Below are 24,651 nucleotides of genomic sequence, written 5' to 3'. Positions count from 1 at the left end.
GCAAGGAGTTTTCAAGCTAGCTTAAAATTATTTAAGGTGGCTGAATAATAATGTTGACTATACAGTGTGTTAGAGTTGGAACCATGTTTCAGTTAGGATTTTGTCCTTAATTAACAGTGTGATCTTGGTTGAGCCTCAATTTACTCCTCTGGAAATTAAGGCATTTGAACTAAGCGTGTTTAAGGTTCCTTCCAGTTTTCACCTTCCATGATTTTGAGGGACCTAAGGGACAGAGGAATACTGGAATCAAATTTTTGCCTCGGACATTTAATAGTTTAATGACCATTTGATGACCTTGCCAATCGTTATAAAATGGGAACAGTAATAACACCTTTCAAAGTTGTGAGGATCAAATCAGATAAGAAAGAAGGTGCTTTGCAAATCACAAATGCTAGCTTTGGGGACAATGATGGTTGGTGGTGATCATAATTCTATGAAGTAAATTTTTTCTTTATTCTTTTTTTTTTAATATCAGTAACATTAAAGACAATTATTGTTTATTTACAAAAAGAGGGAAGAAAAATAGTGATCGGTTCTACCTGTCAGAGCAGTAAGATAATTTGCAAGCTTTTATATTGTCAATTCTTGATTGTTGGATAGTCATATTATAGAATAAGTCCCATTTGAAAATATCATTGTGTATACAGAAAATGATAAAGTTGTATTAAGTATAAGCATTTATATCAATTATAGTTTGTCAAGATATGTCAAGTGTGCATCATGAAAATCCCTGTGCATGTGATGAGTTCATCCCTATGGGAAACCCTCAAGGTAGAAACTCCCTCAACTCATATAAATTCCCTCAAGCCATCTAAGACTAAGTAGTTTTGTCCTACAAAGTTGTTTGAGAGGCAGAGAGTTTTAGTGACTTCTTTAGGATCATCTAATTATATAGATGTTGGTATTTTAAATTAGATCTTTTTGAATCTAAGTCCATTCCTCTAACCAATATGTTCTACTGCCAGTATGAAACTCAATGTATGACTTATCTATAACTACTTAGTTCATCCTGGCTAGAGTCCTACCATGAGGAAGTCATGGATTCTGTCAATGTGTAGGTAGGTGAGTTATTCTGTATTTTGAACAAAGATTCTATGACCGTTATTGCTGGCTAGATATTTTCCAGATGTCATAGACTGAGCATCACTAAGACCTGTCAGGAGATCATGGACGACTCATTGCATACAGATATTACCACTCTGACAACCAGGTAATGATAACTCAATGTTGTCATCTATTTTTTTAAAAATTCCCTTTATACATGTACATTTACATGTATATAATTTACAATATGATATATATGTGTATATGTGGATAGAGAAATATATTGCTATCAGGTATGTTTGTATCTCTTAACTCTATCAAACTATCATCTATTGATCAATCTATTTTTGTATCTATTTCTGGGGACTTTCTCTACCAATACAAGTATCAATTGTTCCATGCTTTAGTAAGTAGTCATCACAACTTTCTGAGTCCTGAAACTTCATCCTAGGGCTAGACTTTCATGATGATTACCTCTCTATTTTGCTAAGCTGTTACTTAGTTAACATGTCACCTATCAAGAGCCTGGTAGTTATCTATTGACCCCAAGTTATTCTTCCTCCTTTGCTAGATAGTCTAATACCTAGTTTATAGTGTTGGTTTTTTTTAAATAGCTCAATCCCACCCCTTATGTTATTTGTGTACAATATAATATTGAAATTCTCTTAAGTATTCTGGACACTCAGGTCATGAATTTCAATGACTCCTTTGACTTATTTCATTTTATTTCAGCCACCAAGGATAGTTACATTCTTGGTCTCACCATTACTTGCAAGTGTTCTACTTCCTTGGTCATGAATTTTGATATTCCTCTGCCAATATGAACCTCCTCTCATTCTCCCTCTCTCCTTGGTCCAATCATCTTAATTCTAATTCCTCAGTCTCACCATAGCCTCAATCACCCTTACTTTGGCTTTAATTTTTTATCTTCTCTATCTTAACTCTTCAACTTTACATTGCCTTAAGTTCTCTAATCCTTTGCTCTGTTGTCCTAACTCTGATCATGACTTGAAAAAATTATATAAATTATTCCACTAAAACTCACCCTTTTACATATCTTTGATTTTTCTATTAAGACAATCACCATCCTTTTAATCACCTACTTTGCAACCTCAGTGTCACCATCATCTCTACCTGTTCTGATTGAGCTTTATTTCATATCCAATCAATTTAAAGCCTTATAGATACTATCTTTCACATTGGTTCCATTCTCTTTACTTACCTAGCCAACCTTAGTTTAGGCCCTCAACTCTTCTCATCTATAGAACTGTAGCAGTTCTCTAACTGGTTTTCCTGTTTCAAGTATTTCCCCTCTCCAAACCCTAAACACTATTCATGTCACTAAAAGTTCCAGTGACTCACTTTTGTCTCTAGGATCAAATACATACTCTAATGTTTAGCACTTAAATCCCTTACTTCATCCTTCTTCATCTTTCAATTGCAATCAAAATGGTTCTCTTGCTATTTTACTGGTTTTCTTCTATTCATGGCTTTGCATGGGCCATATTGCAGTCCTAGAACACACTCCAACTTTATCTGGTAAACATGTCTTTTTCCTTCAAAGCTCAGCTCAAACACCATATCCAACATCAAACCCTGGAGAAAAATCAAACTGTGTTGATTAGGCCTATTTCTAATCTAAAAATTGATTATACAATTTCAACTTCACCTATTTTGAGACAATCTTTTTACTGGTCCCTGTTTGACTTTCTTTATCTTATTTTCCACTGAAGCTGTTTAAAGAGAGTTGTTTAAAGAATTTCTCTTTTTTCAAGCATTATTTCATCTTACTCATGAAATAATTAAAAAGAATAGAGAAAAGAAAGGAGAAAATCTTGACAAAGGAAGAGAAAGAAAAAAGAGGGAGTAAGGAAGAAAGGAGGGAAAGAGGGAAGAAAGGAGAGAAGTTGGAAAAAAGAAAAGGAAAAGGAAAACCATTTGCCTGCAAATGGTTTTGCAAAGGAAATCTCAGCACCCTAATTTTAAATAAATAAATAAATATCTAGAACATTAACCAATCTTGCAAAAATAATCAGAAGTAGTATTTTACTGGTCATCTGATCATTATTTAAATGCTTTAGGATTTCAGATCCCAAAATAGATATCCTCCTAATGATTTCAGTATTTTGTTCATTGACTCTTTAGGTTCAGACATAGGCTCCTGCTTTTTCCTTTCTGATGCTACATGAGTTTATCACAGTTATTTTTAGGGAAATGGACTGAATCTATGCTGAACTGAGGTGTTTATTTTTTGACTTGTTCAAAGTTTACACAAGTACATGATTGCACACACAAGTACCCCAGTTCATTTGTCAAAGTCATTGGTGACTTTGTTTTTGTATTCCTTAGGGACAATTTATGAATGAATCCAAGTACATCAAATTCCAGTCATTACTATTTGTTTACATCAGCATTTTCTGTCCTAGACTTTTAATAGGGCCAACTTTAGAGTCACAGGCTACCTTTGATTATATGCGATATATCTAATTTGCCCCCTGCAACTATTGGTGTTTTGTTATTAACTTGAAATAAATCATGTCCAGCTGCATCTTTCATTTAGTGATTAATGTTGAAAAGCTGCATAATTGAGTCCTATGGAGCTTTCAAATAATGCTGCTCATAAATCCAGTTCTTGGAAAACTGCTCTTCCTGCTATATTTCTTCTAAGAGGTGTCCCTCATCATTGCCCCACCCCTCCTTCTATCTTATCAAGGTGACTATTCACTATTGGCTTGGTTAGATTTTTTTTAAGTTGTTTGCAAATGTTAATAATAATTTATTTGCCTCCCAGGAATAGCAACTCTGGACTAATTTTTATTTTACCACGCTAGCAATTTCTAAAGAATTGAATCTCAACAATTCTTACTTCAAATCAGTTGATAACTCATTATTGTTGTTCCCAAACTAATACCAAATGACAGTAGGAACACCTAAGGAAATCTAGACAGCAAATATATGAATATCCAGTGATTTCATTACAGCCAAGACTGTTTTGGTGGATGAAAGATGAATATGTAATGAAGAGACTTCACTTGTTAATGTACCCCCCCCCCATTTTTTTTTTTTAGGAGACTATCAGAAATTTTATACCATGGTAAAAAATATAGCTGTACTAATTGAGTTACTGTAAAGGTATTATGACATTATATGGTATTGAGTTATTCTGCTCTGGTAATGACTATTTTACCCTTTTCATGATATTACAGGGACTTTATTTAGGATGAATACTACAATTAGAGGGCTGCAAGGAAGACATATGAGGAATTTCAAGTTAATTCCTATCTTCCTCCTTTCTTTCTACACTTTCCACCATTGCTGAAGCCAAAAAAAAAGGACATTTCCATGTGTGTTGGTACTATTAGTAATAAAATGTGTGTTTCTAATACTTGTCACAGGTATCGACTTCTTTCCTTGAAGCCTGAAAATAGGCTAGAAATAAATTGTCTTTGTTTCAGTCCTGTGTGACTCTTCATGACCCCATTTGGGGTTTTCTTGGCAAAAGATACTGAAGTATTTTGTCATTTCCTTCTCCAGTTCATTTCACATATGAGGAAATGACTTGCCAAGAGCCACACAGCTATTAAGTGTCACATTTGAACTCAGGTCCTCCTAACTCCAGGTCCGGTACTGTATCTGCTATGTTACCTAGCTGTTCCATGAGAGAGACAGGAGCATAATTTCTCTTTTGACTCCATCATGGCTTTCACTAGAGTTTCTTAGTTAAGTGAAACTCCTCCCTAGACTAATGTTCTTTTTCTAATTCTTCTTCAAACTGTTTTGACACAGTTTAAGTTAATCAACATATCTTTGTCTGACATGATTCCTCCATCATAGGGCCCAAAGAGAGAGAAGATGCATTTTCTATATATGGAGAAGCAGTGGAAACAGAAAGAGCCAACATTTTGCTCAGCAACCAGTCAGGAATTCTAAGTTCTAATTTTGCCTTTACTATTAATTGGGTCAAATATGTATGTGACATTTTTAAAAACATCATTGTTTCTAGACTCCTGACATTTTCATGGTACTTCCAACTATTTGTAAATAGTGACATTCACAAGTAATCAGTCAAGCATTTATTAAGCATATATACCAGGCAGTATGATATGTGCCTGAGGATACTATTGTACTGATTGCATTATTCCTGGGAGTCTCCTAAATGAGATTCACAATCATTCAAGAGTTAACCATCCACAGAGAGGAAAAAAATAGAAATAAGTAGATAAAAATATTTTTTTTATTGCAGCTAGATGGATAGCACTTAAAATTGGACCATTATTACATATGTCTTGGATAGAAAATGAATTGGAACTAAAATTTAATAGGAGAAAGTGAATATGATGGATGGTTTGGGGCATTTTTTTTTAGCACTTTCAGTGATCTTAACATAGAGCCTGTTATCACAAAAACAATAGCACAGACATTTTTATAACAAAATTCCTATGGATGTGAACCATAGAAAATCACAACTTCAAAAAATAAAAAAAAATAAAAATGTGATTCACTTCCAAAGCAGTAGAAAGTTATGTTGTGGATCCAAATAGGTTATAGTATATTGTGAATTATGAATTACAAATGTGCAAAAAAGGAAGAAAACAAGTGTTAATTGAACATTTACCCTGTGTCAGGCACTGTGCTAAACAAATTTACGACTATTATATCATTTGAACTTCATGACAACCCTGAGAAGGAGGTGCTATTAATATCCCCAGTTTACAGTTGAAAAAACTGAGGCATACAGCAATTAAATGACTTGCCCTTAATTATACAGTTAAGTTTTTATGACTGAATTTGAACTCACCCCACTCCACTACTCCTTGAAAAAGGAAGGGGGCCAGTCACATAATCAGAAGGATAGATGATGGAGAAACTGTCTGTATAGGCATTAATATATTTAAAGGCTGCCCATATGGAAAATGTGTTTGAGACCATGTCAAAAATATTAAATAGTTTGAGAAGATATGAGTGGCTTTAATGCTTATATGGCCTTCAATAAGTAATTTCAAATCTCTACACTTGCTTCCTTATTTTCAAAATAAGGGATTTAGACTAAATGACCTTTAAAGTCCCTTTCATCCTTAAGCCATTAATCATGTGATCTCTAATTGTTATTGACCAGGTTTATCAGGGACAGATCTACACATTTGTAAACTCAAAGTGGAAGTTGCGTGAAGGATGGATTGGCTAGCAGTGAGAAAACACTTATATGAGAAGTGTAGCTTCAGGTGATCCCAGAACTTGTGGTCCAGAAAAGTCATGGCTGCCTCAGTTAAGCTAGTAGCCATTTGTTGTGAAGAAGAGGGCAGAAATGCAAGAAATAAGTAGTAGACAGAACAGAAGTGAAGGCTCGATAGAGAGATTTGGAAGTCCTACTGTGAAGTAGGAGTTGAAACTATAAGAGTGAATGATATTTCCAAGAGAGTGAAGAAAAACTCAAGTCAGGAATAAACAATCCAAAAGAGTGAGGGAAGAGACAAGGAGACAGCCAAGTGAGTTGACATTTGGAAGAGGGATTAAACTTCTGGACCTAAAGGCAGAATTCATTACAAAATTAGACGATGTTAAGAAATATTTCTTAATCATTAAATATGTCAATAATTGGGGTGCACTTCCCTAAAGGAAGATAATTACCTCCTTTTTGAAGGCTAGATTACTGTGCATAGAGTATGCTACTGAGTGATTATTTGAGGGATATTTAGTCTAGTTACTGCTATCTCTTTTACATCTGAATTTCTCTGATTCAGCCATTCTTTGAAAAAGGAGGAAGAGGAATTTGGGTAGGGAGAGAACCACAAGAGTATGCTGTTTCTGAAGTACAGAGATAAAGTAATTCAGAAAGAAAGGAAGGAAGGAAGGGAAGGGAAAGGAAGGGAAAGGAAAGGGAAAGGGAAAGGGAAGGGAAGGGAAGGAAAGGAAAGGAAAGGAAGAAAGAAAATAGAGAGAGAGAAAGGGAGGGAGGGAGGAAGGGAGGAAGGGAGGAAGGAAGAAAAGGGAGGAAAGGAAAGAAAGTCAACAGCATCAAATAGTGGTCTAGGATCATGAAGACTGAAAAAAAATTCAAACTATTTATGTCTATATGCACTATGAACTCTAGCTAAATTGTCCTAATTCCAGTATGCCATCTCCCATCTACAAGCTTTCCATTGTTCTTGATGACAAAAATAAATTATTTGTTTATCTCTATTCTTGTAGAAGTATGTGGCTCCAGCTTCCTTCAAAGATTAGCCCATATAACATCTGATCCAGGAAGTTTTTCATGATTTTTAAAATTATTAATCCTTCCTCTTTCTCACATTTTATACACATATTTTTTTTTTTTTCTTTCCAAACCCTTCTCATCTTTAAAATGTAAGTCCATGGAAGCCATGGCTCATTTTTTTTTTTATTTATGCATATTCAGCATTTAACACAGTGCCCTGCACATTATAGGTATAGATGGATAGATGGATAGATGGATGGATGGATGGATGGATAGATAGATAGATAGATAGATAGATAGATAGATAGATAGATAGATAGATGGATGGATGGATGGACGGACGGACGGAAAGACAGACAGACAGACAGATAGATAGATAGATAGATAGATGGATAATAGACAGGATAGATAGATAGACAGACAAGTAGGCAGAATAGATAGACAGATAATAGACAGGATAGATAGGTGGATAGGTAGGTAGATAGATACATACATACAGACCAATGTTCATTGAATGTTGTTGTTTTTTCCCCAAATGAGGGGATTAAAGGTAATGAAGAAAAAGTAAGCAATGAGAATGTAGAGGCAATGGGTATAGACAACTTTTTCAAGACATTTAGCTATGATGAAAAGTAGGATACTGTAAGTGAAAATGGGCTAAAGGGGAGTTAAAATTCAGTTCTTTTAAAGGCTTTACATTTATATCTTTTTTCTTAATGGTTTGAGATGATCATATTTCAGCAGTGCCTGTCACTCTCAGACACTCAACAATAAGAATGTATTGGAATATTGGTCCTGGAAGACTTTCCAGCTGATGGCTTTTGGTTTGATAGTGCTACTGAGAGATCTAATACTTGAAGCACAGCCCACAGAGTACAGATCCCAATTCTCATCAACTATTGACTCTTAGTGTGACATTTGACAAAAGACTTGCTCTTCCTTGGGTCTCATTTTCCAGTTTGCAAAATGAAGGAAAAAATCATTTTTTGACAAATATTTTAAAAACAGCATTTTAGAGACACAGAAAAAAGGGGAAAAGTCTCCAATTAGAAGAAAAATACTGTATCTTTTCTACAGAACAGTCCTATGATTAAATCAGAGGATGAAAGGGAGATTAATGTTTGACTCTGGTGAACATAGTGGTAACAAGCTGGTAAACATGGACTTGAGAAGAAATCTCTTATGGTTTGTTTTTTGTTTTTTTTTCTGGCTAAATTGAGGCATCTGTTTGCTTTCCCTTGAAATTATAGTAGGATGTGTACATTATTAATGCAAAGAGTCAAACTGTAGTATTCAGAGAGTATTGGGATGAAGAGATTATACTGATAAGGCTTCTTCAGTCCCCACTTGCTCTGACAGCTCCAAGCTCATTTGGATGATGAATTTTTTTTTTTAAATGCATGTGTCTATATCTGTGCCTATATGTGTGTGTATATCTGCATATTTCATGTGCACCTGAAACATTCTCTTAATACTGATGAATTTGCATTTGACAATGGATTGATTCCTGTTAAGCTTTCTAGTCTTCAGTCTTGTTCTTTCTCAAGATGGAGCTGATGCTCTGGGATTTATTGAAGTTCATTTCATAGCTCAGAAAGTAGTTTTCAAGCTCTGATATGTAGAAGAGGGCAGAGAACTCTTTTTGGAATTCAGTGGTATTGTAGGAGCATGGATATTTAAAAGGTTCCTAAAAAGTCCCAGATCAGGTATAATATTTCACTGGTTTACATATTTCCTAACTTTTTTCCTCTTTTATTAGGTCTAAAGTAGTGATATTAAGCGAATCTGGCCCTGAGAAAAAGAAATAATGTCATTGCTGATTCTAAGTTCAAATGAAATCTATTGTGCAACATTGAAATATGCTTGGTTGAAAAAGAGAAGGAGAGAGAGGAAAGGAAAGGAAATAAGGGTATAGAAACAAGTTTCCAAGACTATTCTACTTCTGATTTAAGACAAGGTTCATTTTGGGAAGAGGGAAGAATTGAAGTAAAGGGACTAATGATGATGAAAAGGAAAAAAAAATGACAACATATAAAAATGGATGGACTGCTTGATAATTTTAAGATTTTAAATTAAATAACACAATACATGGATCATCTTTCTTGGACCACAGGAAATCACTACAACAGACCCTAGCTATTCTGTAATCTAAGTGCTTATTGGGACTAGTAAAGAGCCTGAGATGGAATCTTCCTTCTGACATCTACTAAGTAAATAAACTATCACTTGAGCTTCTTGATATTCATTTTGCTTATGTGTAAAATGTAGTATAATCAGGATTTATTAAGCCCTTATTGTAGGTTCCTGTAGTGACTCTATTGATTTCTTTTAGTGTAGGAAGAGCTCAGTGGTATGGTTATTCACATATAAACCTGGATATCCTTGTTTTCAGTTAATAAGCACTGAAGAGAACTTGTTTCTAACTCCCATTCCTCTGCTGCAGTGCAGAGCAGTATGAGAAAAACAAAATCTTTGTATCAGACATGCATAGTCAAATAAAAGAAATTCTTACATTAGTCAGGTCAAAAAATTAATTTCGAGTCCATCGCCTCCCTGTCTCTCTTCATCATTGCCCCTCTTGAATATGATACATTCCTGCAGGTAGATATCTAATTGTTCACTAACAATCTCTAAAATGATTCGGTCATATACCACTGCCAGGCTTCTTCTCAAAAGAGATCAAAGAAAGAGGAAAAAGGTCCTATCTGTACAAATGTATTTGTAGTAGCTGTTTTTGTGCAGGTGAAAACTGGAAAATAAAAAGATACCAATCAATTGAGGAATAGCTGAATAAGTTGTGGTATATGGGAGAGATGTAATACTATTGTGCTGTAAGAAAAAAGACAGTGTCAGAGATGTTAAAAAACGTATATGAGCTGAGTAGAGAGAAGGGAGCAGAAATTGAATTACTTATATAAAAGCAACTACACCATAAAAACTAAACAAAAATGATCTGTGAAAGAAGTATGAAGTATGATCAATATAATGATCATTTGTGATTCCAGAGGACTAATGATGAACTTACAATGCAAAGAAAATAGACATATATAATGATACACACAAATATGTATGAACACAACTACACATATGCATAAAACACATATACATACATGTTTGCATTTATATGAGCATGTACATATATATGTCTACAGTCTTCCATTGAGGGATTTTTCCCCTTAATTACAATGCACATTTATTACAATTTCTCTGTGGGGTTTTTTTTTTTTATGAAATGGGGATGGAGAGAACAAATAATTTTGTTAATTAAAAAAAAAATAGAGTGGAAAGAGACTTCTGGAAGCCAAGATGGCAGAGTAAGCATGTTCACCTCTTGACAAATGATCATTCAATGAAATAGAAGGATTTCTAAGTTTCATAAGAAAACCAAAAGTAAATTTAAAAAAAAAATTGACCTCTAAAAATTTGAACTAAGAGAAGCACAAACAGGTAAAAAGGGAAAGGAATAAGGCAATCAACAGAGCTAAACTGTTTATATCCCTACAAGAGAAAATGACACTTGTAATCCTTAATAATTATATCACTATTAGTACAACTAGAAGAAATACACATGGGGAGTAAAATGTGAATATGTGGGAATGATATAAAATTTAATGATGAGAAAGAGTACACTGGATGCAGAAGAAAGGAAAGAGATAGAAAGGTACAAAATATTTCACATGAAGAGTTGTAAAAAACTTATAAGGGAAGGAAAGATGGGACAGTGGACAATGAGCTTCAGTTGAACTTTATTTTCATCTGCATATTTCATCACAGAGAGTATTATCAGTTGCATGTAAATTAGTTGAATGTAAAAATCTACCTTACTCAAGAGGGAAGTAAGAAGGGAGGTGGCAGACAGGAAAAAAAAAAAGTAACACTGATGAAGATGGAAAGAATAAAAGGAGAAACAGGAAGATGAATAGAGTAGAGGGAAATATACAGGTAGCATTTATAACAGTGAAAGTGAATAGGACAAACTCATAAAATGGAAGTGCATAGCAGTGGGTCAAAACTCAGAATAAAAATAAGGAGCCAGAGCAGAATATCTTATGATTCAACTAAAGTTGCTTTTTTTTTTTTTTTTAAAGCAAGAATAGGAATCTTGATCTCAGACAAACAAAAAGCAAAAATAGACCAGACCAGACAGATAAGGAAGGAAACCACATCTTGCTAAAATGTACCATAGACTTTGAAGTGATATCAATACCAAACATATATACACCAAGTAGTAAAGTATCCATATTCTTAAAGAAGTTAAGTGAATTGTTGGAAGAAATTGATAGCTAAACAATACTACTGGGATACCTCAACTGTCTGTTCTCAAAACTTAACAAATCCAACCAAAAATAAACAGGAAAAAAAAACTAAAGAGGTAAATAGAATATGAGAAAAGGTAGATATGATAGACTTTTGGAAGAAACTGAATGAAAACCAAAAGAAATATATCTTTTTGTTAGCAGCATATGGAACCTACACAAAACTGACCATTTAATAGCACACAGAAACCTCAAAATCAGGTATAAAAAGGCAGAAATATTAAATGTATTCCTTTCATAATGCAACAACATTTATATTTATCAAAAGGAAGTGAAAGGATAGATTTAAAACTAATCTGAAACTATTCTAAAGAATCCTTTAAAAAGCCTAAAGAATAAATGGATTAAAGAACAAATCATAGAAATAATAATGTAATTAAAGATAATGATATGAAACAACAGCTGATAATGACAACATGAAACAACAGCCCAAAATGTATGGGATGTAGGCAAAGCAGTAGTTAGAGAAAAAATTATTTCTCTGAATCTTTATATCAACAAAATGGTAAAAGAACAGATCAATACATTAAGCATACATGATCCCCAATTGAGCATACATAATCCCCAATAGAGCACCAAATTAGAAATTCTAAAAATGAAAGATGAGATTAATAAATTTGAAAGTTTAAAACATCAACAAAAATATATTAAGCTAATAAATGAATCTAGGACCTAATTTTATGAAAAAGCAAATAAGATACATAAGTCAATGACTAATTTCATTTAAAAGAAAACCAAATATCCAGTATCAAAAATAAAAAGGTTGAAATCACTACCAATGAAGAAAAAAATAAAGCAATCATTAGGAAATATTTTGTCCAATTACATGGTAACAAATCTGACAATCTGAGCAAAATCAATGAATATTTACAAAAATATAAATTAATAATTTAACAGATCAAGAAATAGCTTAAATAACCCCATCTTGGAAAATGGAATTGAACAAACCTTTAGTGAATCCTCTATAATGAATCAACTAAAAAAGTACTTTTAAAAGTAAACAAGTTTAGCAAAGTTGAAGGATATAAAATAAGCCCACATAAATAATCAGCATTTTTTTATTTGACCAACAAAGCTCAGGAGGAAGAAATAGAAAGTTAGATTCCATTTAAAACAACTTCAAACAATATAAAATATTTAAGTCCACCTTGTCAAGACAAATTCAGAAACTTATATGAATAGACATTCTTAACACGAATAAAGTCAGAACTAGACAATTGTATATTCAATTGTTCATGAGAAGATTGGACCCATAAAACTGACGATTCTATCTAAACTAATTTGCTTATTCAGTGGCATACCAATCAAATTGCCAAACAAACAAACAAAACTATTTGAACTAAAATAATAACAAAAAAATTTATCTGGCAGAGCAAAAAATCAAGAATATCAAGGGAACTAATGGGAAAAAAATACAAAGGAAGATGAAATAGCAATACCAAATCTCTAATAAAGCAGTAACCATCAAAACTATCTAGTACTGGCTAAGAAATAGTAAGGTTGGATCAGTGGAATAAATCAGATATACAAGGCAGAGTAGGCAATGACAAAAAAAAAAAAAAAAATCTAGTGTTTGATAAATCCAAAAATGACAGTTTTGGAATAAAAACTCATTTTTTGGTTAAAAAAAAAACAAAAACAAAAACAAAAACCTAACAACTGGGAAAACAGGAAAACAATAGGATACAAATTAGGTATAGACCAACATCTCTTATCAGACACTAAATGGATGCATAATTTAAATGTAAAGGAGGACACCTTAAGAAAATTAAAAGAGCAAGAAATAATCTTATATATCTGACCTATGAAAATGGAAAATTTTTGATCAAACAAGAAATAAAAAACATGAAATTCAAAATAAATAATTTTGATTATATTAAATTAAAAAAAAACAACTTTTGTATAAATAAAAATCAATGCAACCAAAATTTGAAGGAAAGCAGAAAGAAAGCTAGAAAACAATCTTTATAGCAAGTATCTCATTTCTTAAATACAGAGAACTAAGCTAAATTTATAAGAATATAAGCCATTCTCAAGAGATAAATGTCAAAGGATAGGAACATGCAGTTTTCAGATGATGAAATGAAAGCTATCTATAGACATATGAAGAAATCCTCCAAATCACTTTTGGTTAGCGAAATGCAAACTAAAATAACTCTGAGATATCACCTCACACCTATCAGACCAATATGACAGAAAAGGAAAGTGATAAATGTTGGACAGGATGCAGAAACATGGGGACATTAATGCATTGTTGGTGGAATTATGAATGGAACCAAACCTTGTAGAAAGCAGTTTGAAGCTATACCCAAAGGGTGACCAAACTGTGCATATACTTTGACCTGGTAACCCCTATTCTGCTGGAATTGCCCTGGCAGACTCAGTTTTGGGGATTATTTTTTAGAAAGAACTAGTAATCAGACACCTGTCTTGGGACTGGCAGTCTCTCTGATCTGTTTCTCCACTCCTGTTACCCCAGGTCCTTAATTAGTACTTCAGCATACCTAAAAGGACCTTGCAGATTGGTATCAGGCCTCTAAAAGTTCAGAGTTTGCCTGCCTTGATCTAATTTAGCATACTCTGACTGCTCAGAAATCTGATCTGCAGCCCTGTCCATTCCTCTGGGCAGGGACAGGTGGAGCTACTCCAAGCCTCACCCTTCTCCCCTGGAGTGGGTTGCCCCTCTGAATGGGCAGCACAACTGTCTTGAGCCTTGCTGCTCTGTAAGCAAAAGCTGAATCAAATGCACAAATGACCACAGACCTAACTCACAATGAACTGTCCATCTCAAACTGGATTCTCTGGCTAAGATGCTCCCTGACTGCAGAAGACCTGACATGACTGCAATAGGAAGCCTTTGTGTATTGCTGATTAACTCTGGGGTTATCAGGGAGAGACTTGCTCTTGCCATAAATACTTGCATGGTTCTAGCATTATTTGGTCTATTTACTTCACATAGGGTTGGTCAATTATGGCGCTAAGACCTTCTGGAGGAAGGTAATTCAATGATTTGAATAGTCAGAAGAGAGAGAGTGTGGAATGTTGTGCCACAGTTCCCTTTTAATGTCCTGACCCAATTTTCTTAATTGTCCTATTCAGTTACTCTGCCTCAGGTCCTATTCTGGTACTCTGCCTTCTTAATGTTAGGATAAAGGTCTTATATCTTAGTCCTTAGGCTATAATCATTCCCTCTTAGTGTTTGATGGGATAAAGGTCTTTATCCATTTTAGACATCATTAGAATATCAGGAGTCTCTCCAATACCTCCATTGTTATGTCATCCTAGGTGCCTGCCTCCATTGTGTCATCCTCATCCTAGGTTCCTCCTCCCATTGGTCATCCCCATCCAGGTACCTCCCCCATTATGTCATCATTCTTGTAACCCTATAAAAGAATCTTGTATTTGACATTCAGGGCTGGATTCTTTGAGACGATAGTCTCATTCAGCCCTGGCAAACCCAGGATCCATTTGGTCCCACTAAATCTCTCCCATTTAATAAATTATTAAATACTCTCTAATCTCTATCTTGCTCAGTTTCTCCTGCATTACATTTCCCTAACAAGATGTTATACCTCTCTGTCAGGAATTCTAACCTTATTTCCCAATCCCTGTAATAAATCTATTTTATCAATCTACGTTTTTGGGTCTGTAAATTCTTTTACAGAGAATCACTGTGCCGCCAGAAGGGAGTCCCCCAAACTCCCTACCCTTGCTCTGAATCCCAAGGGGGTGCAGAGGAGCCAAACCTCTCCATTTGGTTCCCTTAACCCCGAACCTGCCACCAGACCTTATCATTTAACTCCCTGATAACCAGAAATTCTAGTCTCATTTTGATTCCCTAAATCTAGACCTTATCAAAGTCACTGTATTATTACTTTTATCTTATTACAAGAAACTTATGACTGAAGTTCAAGTGTTCTGTAAATGTTTGTAATGTTAAACACACACACACAAATCAATAAAACATTTTTAAAAATTCAACCAGAATTCAGAGTACCAAAGGCTATTGCTTCATGCAGAATAATTTTCCACTTAAACCAAGAAGCCCCATTTAAGGAAAGGGCCATGGAGGTGGAAGACATGTTTTCTCCCCTTTCCTTGTGTGTTCTTCTATTGCTAGAGAGAACCTTTATATCATTAAGAAAGGGGAGATTTAAGACATTGTTTCTGATAACCAAAACCAATAAAGTCAAAAGAATATTTATTCAACAGACAAATTTTTCACTTAGCTTTATGGGATGATAAGATTATTCAGCTTCTCTTAATAAGTTCTCAGACTTCTATGTCCTTTGTCTTATCTCCATCTTTTGGTTCTTTGTTCAGCAGCTCTATTGGACATGGAAAGAAGATGCCATAAAAGTCAAAATCTACCTAATTCTGTTCCAAATGTGATTTACAAATTTAATCTTGCATTGTTTTTATTTACTTATTTTGGTCTGGATTTAAATGTTGGTATTGTATTCCTAGTATAGAAAATCCATCCACTGACATACATCAGCAACTCCACTTGATTGTAATTGATTGTACCAAGGAGTTGCAAGTCAGAGGTTGTGATTTGCTCTTGATCATGCAAACTATTACATGACAGAGGCAGAATTTGAAGCCAGTTCTTCCTGTCTCTATGATTCAGTCTTGTGTATCAGCTATCTCTTCCACATTCAATAAATTTCTGTAGCTTCTGGATATTTAGTGCTCTGTTTCATTAAAAAAAAAAAAAAAATCTGACTCAATGACAATGCTATAACTTAACCAAACATCCTAATATTATTACTATCATTATTTTTTCCCATTATTGTTGTCCTCAAGCATTAATCATCTAAGAAGAAAAACAAGTGCCAGAAAAGTGGTTTCTAGTAGGTAGATAAAAGGTTTGTTTTATCTTCAAGTCTCCCCTACACACACACACACACACACACACACACACACACACACACACACACACACACACACACTTTTCTCCACTCATTGCTCCTCCCCAATCTGTTATCTCTGATGCTTTTTTTTGACTTTTCAAGGAAAAGGAACCATTAGGTGAGCAAACACCAAATGAAGTGCCTACCCTAGGGAGGACAGGAACTGTTCTCTGATACTTTGTTTTTCAGCAAATTGTCTGTCTCCATAGATTGTCTGAGAGAAAGGATTTTAATTAAACCATCCATGAAGGTACAGCTAGAAACCATCTGGAACCTCCCCTCTGTTGGGCCAAATAGTTGCTTTCTATTTTACAACCCAATGATTCAGTGATTGTGGAGAGGAGATTTTATCTCTGGAGAAAACCATGAATTTGGGGGAGTGGCAGTACCTGCCTTTCACTCCTGGAAAGACCAAGCAAGTTTTATGTTTGTTTGTTTTTAAATTTTATTTCTTGACTGTCAGATTTTTTCTCTTATTATAACCATTTCATTAATTCCAAGTCCCATTGCTATGCTTGTATCGTAAAACTTATCTCTCAGAGAATGTGATTTTTTTTTTTTTTTTTTTTTTAAATTGGGTTTCCCATCCAGGGAGAAATTGATGAAATGCCAAGAATGCTTTCACTTCAGCATTGAGTCTTCATTAGTAGGCATGGTTCAGATTAAATACCTTTGCCTGTGATATTCTCAGCAGGTAATACTGACCCTAAACTAGGGCATGAAAGACTGGGAGGATGAAGTAGAAATTGAAAGAGCTTTTAAAAATCAATATAATATTAGACTGTGTGAGAAACTGAAATACAAGAAATTGCTCTTAAAGAAACAGTTGGATAGCTGGGTCAAGGGTGTAGGAGGTCGAGTTCTGTTTTATGGACTGAATGTGGAGGGTGTGTCTATCAAGATCCCTTAGCCTAGCAAGAAAAGTTGCAGAGCAGATAATAACCTTCTAAATATAGATAGCATCATGACAAGAGCTACAAAATCTCCTGGGAGGAAGAGAGATTTTTTTTGAGGATGATTTTTTTTTTCTTTCTTTCTCTTAAATTTTTGTTCTTAGGGATCAGAACTTTCCTATGACCTTTTTCATAAAAGATTTGAGGAGATTACTCTCAATTATACTCTATATATCTTTTATGTACATAATAATTTGTGTGATAGTGATGTCTTGACTTGCAAATGGATTTAAGTGAGACAACAACAGTGACTTAGAGAGCAGTAGGAGAAAGAGGTTGGTTCTAGACTATTTTGGGGTTCTGAGAGTTACCTTTTTAATGTAAAACAAATGAGGTCTGCTTAGAGAGACTTAGGACTCAAGAGATAAAAATCTTAATAAATGAAGATCAATTTAGATTCAATATAAAGATGAACTTCCAAATAATAAGAGTATAACCATAAGTTCCAGCCAAGACATTTCCTCTTTAATGAAGAGAATGAGTATTCAGTAGGGTAGAACTAATAAAAGCTCGAAAGAGGAGAGTCTTTTTCTCCTGAGTTTTTTTTTTTTTTTTTCCTGAAGCAATTAGGGTTAAGTGACTTGCCCAGGGTCACACAGCTAGAAAGTATTTAGTGTCTGAGGCCAGGTTTGAAAATTCAGGTCCTTCTGACTTCAGGGCTGGTGCTCTATCCACTGCACCACCTAGCTGCCTCTTCTGAGTTTTGTGTTCAAGAGAAGACACATGTAAATTCAGGATCTCAGAAAAGAGTGCCTAGAAAGAATAAGAAAGAAAGCCTTTAGGAAGAAACCATCATGTACAGAGTGTCTAAAAAGCTTCTCCAAAAAGGAATGGTCTGCTTGTGAAAGGAATATCATCCCTGTCACTGGAAATCTTCAAGCATAGGTTAGTAAATGATTATATGCAAAGGGTGCTAATGACAGGATTCATGCTTTATTAGGGGATTGCTAAGGTGCTTCCTAAATCTGCAGCACTGTGATTTTTGGAATATAGTTTTCCTAAAGACAAGAATTCAATGAAAACAGGAAGTGAATATTTTTTTCCTCCTGAGGCCTTAAAAATATATGTACTCAAACATTTTTAAGAGTTAGATGACAAACTGTATTTGTTAAAGCATAATTTGTAAAATTTGAGAATGATGATTTATTGATTTATAAATATAATTTTTAGAAATTATTTCGAGAAACATATATTAGGCAAGACATTTTTGATTCAGAAAATAAAAGTCTTTTCAATGTTTGTGCCCTCCAACTCTTTCTTCCCCCCTGTTTCAGGATTGGGTTCCTGATTTCAAATCAGCTCCTTTGGAGATCTGCCATGTAGCAGTGGACAAATCATTTAACTTTTACATGTTTATTTCCCCATCTATAAAATGTGGTTAATAATACTGACCCACCTCCCTATCAATGTCCTTTTTTGGTGTGAAAATCAATTAATGCCTGCAAAGCAACTTGAGACCTTTGAAGAAAAGGTACAGAGATGGAAACAGTGATTAATTCTAAGAGGGAAGAAATGGATCAGGTGGAGGAAACCCTTTCCATGTGTGCTTTCAGCTTCAATGATAACAAGCAGTATGTGGGGGGTTGGACAGCACTTGCTTGTTTTTAGTAATAAAAATATCAGAAATACTGCTATTCTAACACATAGAGGCTGAGTGATCCCTTCAATTTCCTTTTTTTAAAATTTATTCTGAGTTGGTTCAGACTTGCAAAATACATGTCATACTTTCTTACTTGAAGGTAATATATTTTTTCTTTAAAATAAAATTTTAGTGTAGCTTCACCTTTCTGATCAAAAACACGGGCAAGGTAATAACTCTGCATGAATGATTCTGGAAAAAAAAAAATCAGCAATTTATCATGTAACTAAGACTACCCAGACTGTTGAGACATATTTTACAAATGCCTGTAATCAAATAGTTTTGCTTTTAAAAGTTAATTAAAAAAAAATTAATTTGGTGGGTTTTTTGGCTTTGTGACCTAGGGGTATGACCCTGCTTTCCCAAAGGGATATATTAGCAAGACACAATTGCTGACCTTGCTAATGAGGCAGATTTGGGGCTTTATGGTAGATTCCATATCTGATATCAGAGGGACGAGTCCAGGAAAAGTCAGAGATCTTCACCAACGAATATCCTAGATCAGGAATCTTCATCATGACAAAGACTTAACACTATCGTGAACTAAAGAGGAATTAATAGTATCAGGAGATCATAGATTTGGAACTAGAATGAATCTTGGAGATCAATGGGTCCAACCTTCTTATTTTACATTTGAGATAACTAAGTCCCTCTAAAAGTCACATAGATAACAATATTCAAACTCTTGCTAACTCTAAATCCTTTCCTCCATTAATAATCTGAATTTTAATACATTGTAAAAGGGAAAGTGGATAGTGAAGAAATTCTATATTTGAAGCATTTAAGGAATAACTTATTTCTAACCTTATCACTACACTGATCTTTCGCTGTACTAACTTTCCCAGATATAGAACAAATGTTTTCCTTCTTGTCTTTGCCAATTTTATCCATCTTTTAGTGTTCAACTGCTTATTAAATACCTGTCTTTCATAGTGCTTGGTTTGGGGCCTACAAAGAAACTAAATATACTGGCTCTTGCCCTTAAGAGACATATTCCATCTATCTTTCTGCTTTCCTTGAGTTTACTTGAAGAAACAATGGAAAATAGATACCTAATTACTTCAATTAACATGCCAGAACTGGCCATGTCTCCATATGGTTTATACCCCAATAGAAAAAAGATTACATAAAGTTTTGAGTTTATATTCTTAGTATCTCACTGCATACTGCTTTATTTCTTGACTATGGAACTATTTAAAACATATGTAAGGCCTTTCTTGTTTATGTATGCATTTCTAATGCTTAGTAAATAGTAAGAATTTAAATGATCAATCCATAGATAGAATGCTGAACTTGGAAGGCATAAATTGAAATTCAGCCTCGGACACTTAGAAGTTGTATGACCTAGGCAAAACCCTTAATCTCTGTTTGCCAGAGTTTTCTTATTTAGAACATGGAATATTTATATCCTAGGGCCATTGTGAGCATAAACCAAGATAGTAATTATAAAGCTCTGTATAAATAATTGTTGTTATTTATTCATCCATTATCCAACTCTCTATCGATGACTGTTTCCATCTATCACAAAATAAGTGCTATTGAGCATACCTTCTGATAATAAGATCATCAAACAAAAAACTAGTAAAAAGCATGATCACAATCATAATCAATTATCTTCTTCTAATAGTTATTATTATGGATTCATAGGCAGCAAAACTTATATTCTACCCCTCAAGAAATAGCTTCTGCAGATAATTTTGTGAAAAGTGGAACATAGTAAATTTGCTGGATATAGAAACTCTTTCTACATTTATAGTCTCTTTTTATTGAATCTCTACCAGATCTCCAGCTATCCTAGATTAATCTTTACTATGCAATCTTGGAACCTTCAGCCCCTGTACTACCTTCAGGAAAAGAATGAACCTTTTATGCCTTTCTTATTGTTTTATTCTCAAGAAAAATATCATTGACTTCTGAATCAGAGGTTCTACGTTCCAAACCCAGCTCTGATGCTGACTCTCTGAATTAAAGAAAGTCACTTAACCTTCTTAGGCCTCAATTTCTGTATGTGTTAAAGGAAAGGTCTGGATTCAATATTGTATAAGATCTCTTTTAGCTCTTTATTACCATATGATCTTAGTTTCCACAAAACATCTCTGATGCTGACTACTTCAGTCTTAAACCCCTGGGAGAAAAAACAAACAAAAAAACAAACAAACAAAAAACCTTTGATGTCAACTATATAAAATTGTCTTCCTAACATAAAAGGCCTTTATAACATAACCTTACCTTACTCTTAAAAACATCTCCTATTACTCCCCATTATAAAGTCTTTGTTTTTCTGTTATCCTGATATCTTTATTCCATTCTAATCAGGTATAACTATTTTTTCTTGGGATTACTTGTGATCTACATAATGTCCATGCTTGAAATTGGTTCTTGTTATTATCACAGGCAATATATGGAAAAGCTTTCACAAAGCTATTGAAGAAAAGATTGGAATTATTTATTAATAATTATATCTTACATTCACAAAGCACTTTACAAATTGTTCATTTGGTCCTCATAACAATCCTAGGAGATAGATGTCATTATTTTCCTTATTTTAAAGGTGAGGAAACTGAGTTATGCATATGTAAAGTGATTTTCCCAGGGTCATACAATAATGTGTTTGAGATTTAACTCAAGCCTTCCTGACTTCAGATCTATCCTATTTCAACTGCCCTACTAATAGAGAAATGTTAAAGATTTTTCTTCTATTATAGTGCAATAAAAATAGTTGAGGACACAGGTATGACCATGCAAATCTAGATCTTATGTTTCTAGTACATAACCTAGAGCTTTATTGATTATAATATGAAATTTGAGCTACATTTGACAAATTCAAAACCTGAAGTCAGAATAAACTTTCCAGATCCCTGTTTGTGTTTTTGCCCCAATGCCTCTTGATTCCCCCAATGTTGTATCTATATCATACCATATTCCAAATTTTCCATCTATAAATCCAACTATATTCTTTCAAAGTATCACAAAATGCTCAAGTTGGAAGAATCTGTAAATGTCACAGGATTTTAGAATCTAAAGTTGGAAGGACCTTAGAAATGATCTAGGTTATCACATTTTATTGATGAAGAAATTAATCCCATCCAATTCTCAACAGATAGTACCAATATCAACTTTAGAGTTCAAGGCTAATGATCATTAACCTTGGACCACACTGTTTCACATTACATCATACCCTCTGTTCTGGTTCCTGATCAATATGCTTTCTGTGGAAACTTCAAGGCAAAAGTTTCCAAGTATTGCTTTTAAAAGATGCCATGAAAAAAGGAGCAAGAAAAGTGTTGTTATTTTTAATTGTGTTCAACTCTTTGTGACACCATTTAAGGTTTTCTTGACAAAGATAGTGAAGTAATTTGCCATTTCTTCTCCAGTTCATATTATAAGTGAGGAAACTGAGGAAATTTACCCAAGGTCAAACAGCCAGTAAGTGTCTAAGGCCACATCTGAACAGGAAAATAAGTCTTCCTGACTCCAAGCTTGTTACTCTACCACTACGCTACTTAGCTGGCTTATGTAAAAATATTGGTCACCAAGTAGGACTAGATTCCCAAGTTCCCTCTCCCAACTCTCATATTATACGATACAAATTAGTTATATGCCATATCTTAAGGGAGCCAGTCTGTGGTTTAACTCCCCCCATGTCATAGGCTTGAAGGATGGCTCTTATAAGAACCCGCTGGGGTCATTCACTTAACCAAGTCTACTAATCAATCTGCATTTGAACAGATGTTTCTTCACTGCTGTGCAATTTCTCATTGCTCCTAGGCTTATCTTCTTGGACCAGGAAGAATGGCTAATTTTGTTTCTATGTAATAGCTCTTGAAAATCTAAAGGCGGATACTATTGACCTTCCTCTCTTTTGTATGTTAAATATCCTTAAATCTGTCATGGTACCAAGGCCTCTTAGCAACCTGATATTTTGCTGTGAACATATTACAGCATTTCAATGTTCTTCCTAAAACATGGCCCTCCAATTTCAACACCATGTCTCATATGGGATCTGAGCAGAGTCCAGGATAACCAGGCAATTATTGTCTTTTTTGTGCACAATATGCCTTGTAAGATCATAGTAGTTTTTTGTGATTCTCATGTGATGATTTTGACTGATTGCAATCCACTAAAATCATCAGGTGTTTTTTTTTTTTTTTTGGTGAGTTATTTTGTGTGTGTTTGTGTGTGTGTGTGTGTGTGTGTGTGTGTGTGTGTGTATTTTATGTAAGGAATACTACCTAGGTATTCCTCCCTCATATTTGTTTTGGGGAGATTTTTTTTTAATCCATGCATAAAATATTACATTTCTTTTTATTACATAGAGATTTATATTTCACTATATAAGAAATGGCATATGAATTGAGCTTTGAGAAAAGAAGGATATTAAGATAAAAATGTGAGAAGGCATTTTAACCCTGGGGCATGCTGGGGATATCTTATGTGGGCTTTATATTTTAAACTGCAGAGTTTATAGCTAATCTAGAAGAAATGGAATTTAGGGGAAGTGATGGGATTGGACAAAAGCTTTAGAAATTGTCTTCTGGGGAAATAAATTAGACATGGAGAAACATGGGGTGGGTAGGCGGATTAATTAGGAAAGAAGTAATGAAGATTTCACTTGGATGGTGACTATTTCAAAAGAGAGAAAAGAATGGGATATGAGAAATAGAGTGGAATTTGAACTGACAAATCTTGACTACATATTGGATATGATATGTGGATTGAAGCAATTGAAGATGCTTTTGAGTTTGAAATCTGGATAACAGATTGGGCCTTCTCTCCATTGTTCAGTATCTATCTCTTAGTCATCTTAAGGAGAAATCCCATAGCTTCTAAAAGCTTCCTCTAACTTTCCACATTACAATAAAATAATTGTAATTTTCTTTATGCTGATGAAAATAACAACTCTCCTAAAAAAGGGTGGTAATTTCTAAATGAATTTGGTAAAATGTCAACATCCAGTTGTTGCATCAACTACCATAAGGTCCCATGTTAAGTCAACAAAACCCAAGGGACCTTCCTGCAAGCTGGACATTAGTGGAGTTGTGTCAGATGGGGCAAACGTCCCTGGTTCAACCTTTATTGCCAATAATAATAGGTCCTGTATAAGAAAACTTTATCAACTCATTACCTCTCTCCACAGTTTCTTTGTGCTTGGGGCAAGCAATAAGATTCCTGAGAGAGCTGGCTAAATTATATTTAGCATTTAGACCTTTGGTATTTGAAACTGTGTATAAACAAAGATGGAGAAGGGATTTAGCCTAAAGGTTTTTGTTTGTTTCTTTTAAAACAGTTTTTTTTTTTTTAACTCCCACACATTTGTGGGCCTGCCAAACAAAACTAAGCTAAGTATGATGTGAACCTATAAATCAGTCCTATAAAATTAATCTCTGTTGTTTGTCATCATTTACCTTTTGAGTCACTGACGATAGATGGTTCCAGTGTGACCAAAGTGGGTATGGATAGGGCACTGTAAGACTCATGGCTGGAGCTGGCTATTAAAATGTAAAAGCTATATTCCACAACAGCATATTTCAACACTAATACAACTTTAGTAGAATCACCTCTTAATGTTTGTTCTATTAACCTTATTCCA

General features: G+C 34.3%; 1 protein-coding gene across 1 annotated transcript in view; it reads left to right on the top strand.

Annotated features, from left to right (window-relative positions):
* ZNF804B (zinc finger protein 804B) overlaps positions 1–24,651 on the top strand; it is a 562,419-nt gene that overhangs the window by 522,711 nt on the left and 15,057 nt on the right. The gene's annotated exons all lie outside the window — the stretch shown is intronic.

Source organism: Sminthopsis crassicaudata, chromosome 5, assembly GCF_048593235.1.
Source record: "Sminthopsis crassicaudata isolate SCR6 chromosome 5, ASM4859323v1, whole genome shotgun sequence".
NCBI lineage: Eukaryota > Metazoa > Chordata > Mammalia > Dasyuromorphia > Dasyuridae > Sminthopsis > Sminthopsis crassicaudata.
The sequence above is the reverse complement of the archived record's forward strand: the minus strand, read 5'-3'. Positions and strand labels throughout refer to the sequence as shown.